Here is a 2,033-nt window from a genome sequence, read left to right as displayed (position 1 = left end):
GAGATCTTATTGAATGATGGAGCAGGCTTGAGGAGCCAGATAGGTAGCATCTGTGGTGCAGGAGAATTGACATTTCGAGTATAAGCCATTCATCAGGAAGGATCTTTCTTCCTGATGGAAGGCTTCTTCCCGAAATGACGACTCTCCTGCATCTCAGATGCTGCCTGACCGGCTGTGCTTTTCCAGCTCCACACTCTTCGACTCTAATCTCCAGCATCTGCAGTCCTCACATTCTCCTCGAGGGGTCAGATAGCCCTCTCCTGCTCCTATTCCTTATGTTCTTGTGTCTTCTTGGACTTCGGCAAGACTTTTGATCAGGTTCCACATGGGAGAATGATAGCAAAGGTGAGAGCCCATGGGATCCAAGGAAATTTGGTAAATTGGATGAACAATTTGCTGACTGGCAGGAAATAGAGGGTGATGGTCGAGGGGCATTTTTGTGACTGGAAGTGTGTGTCCTGGGGGATCCCACAGGGGTCACTGTTGGGGCCCTTGCTATTTGCGGTTTGTCGTAAATGATTTAGACTTGAATGAAGAAGGGTTGATCAATATGGTCCCAGATGATAAACAAATAGTTGTGGTGGTAAATATTGAGGAGGATAGCCTTAGACAACAAGGGGATCTAACAGGCTGGTCAGATAGACTGATCAGTAGCAAACAGTATTCAACATGGATAAGCGTGAGGTGATAGACTTGGGCAGGACAGAAAAGGCAAGGGAAGACATAATGAGCAATAGGACCCTGGGAAACACCAAGGATCAGAGTGACCTTGGTGTGCATGTACACCAGTCCCCTTAATGTATCGGGACAGGTGGATAATGTGGATAAAAATCCCTATGGGATACTTCCCTTTATTAGTTGAAGCATAGAGCTTAATTCAGAGCAGTGAGATTATGCTGGAACTGGATGAAAAATTGGTTAGGTCACAGCTAAAGAATTGTGTGAAGTTCAGGAATCCACATTATGGGAGGGATCTGGAGAAGGTACAGAGCAGATTTGCCAGGATGTTACCTGGGCTGGAGAGTTTCAATTATGAAGAGAATTTGGATAGATTGTTTTCTCCAGGGAGGAGGAGATTGAGAGGAGACATGATTGAGATGCATAAAATTATGAGGAACACAAATACTGTTGAAATGAAAATGGTTTCCCCATGATGGAGTGATCAGTGACCATGGGGCATTAATTTCAGTTAAGCGGCAGGGAGTCACTTTTTATTCATTCATGAAACATGCATGTCACTGGCTGGCCAGCATTCATTGCCCATTCCTTGTTGATCTCTTGAGAAGATGGCAATGAGCTGCCTTCTTAAACCGTTACAGTCCATGTGCTGGAGGGAGACCCATAATGCCTTTCAGGAGTGAATTCCAGGATTTTGACCGAACAAGAGTGAAGGAATGATGATATATTTCCAAGCCAGAATGGTGAGTGCCTTGGAGGGGAATTTGCAGCTGGTGGTGTTCCCATTTATCTGCTGCCACTGAAAGTTTAGCTGGATGTGGTAGTGGGTTGGGAAGGTGATGTCTGAGGATCTTTGATGAATGTTAGAGGTTTTTCGGAGTTGTGAGGGAAACCTTTTCACGGAGGGGAATTTGCAGCTGGTGGTGTTCCCATTTATCTGCTGCCACTGAAAGTTTAGCTGGATGTGGTAGTGGGTTGGGAAGGTGATGTCTGAGGATCTTTGATGAATGTTAGAGGTTTTTCGGAGTTGTGAGGGAAACCTTTTCACTTGGAGGATGGTGGGTATCTGGAAGTCATTGCTTTTAAGGGTGACACAGTCATGAAACCCTCATAATGTTTAAGACCTGTTTAGGTGTGCACTTGCAATGTCGATGTATAAGGCATTGGGGCAACTGCTGGATAATAGAATTGGAATGGGGAGATGGTTGGTTTTGACCAGCATGGACTCAATGGGCCAAAGGGTCTTTTACTGTGCTCTAGATCTCGATGACTCTATAATCAAGACCATTAGAGATTCTTGTGGTACAGTGGTAATGTCCCTCCTTCAAAGCCAGGAGGCCTCCGTGAAGTCCCAC

The sequence above is a fragment of the Chiloscyllium plagiosum genome, unplaced genomic scaffold, assembly GCF_004010195.1.
Source record: "Chiloscyllium plagiosum isolate BGI_BamShark_2017 unplaced genomic scaffold, ASM401019v2 scaf_100621, whole genome shotgun sequence".
Taxonomy (NCBI): Eukaryota; Metazoa; Chordata; class Chondrichthyes; order Orectolobiformes; family Hemiscylliidae; genus Chiloscyllium; species Chiloscyllium plagiosum.
Note: the sequence above shows the minus strand (reverse complement) of the source record.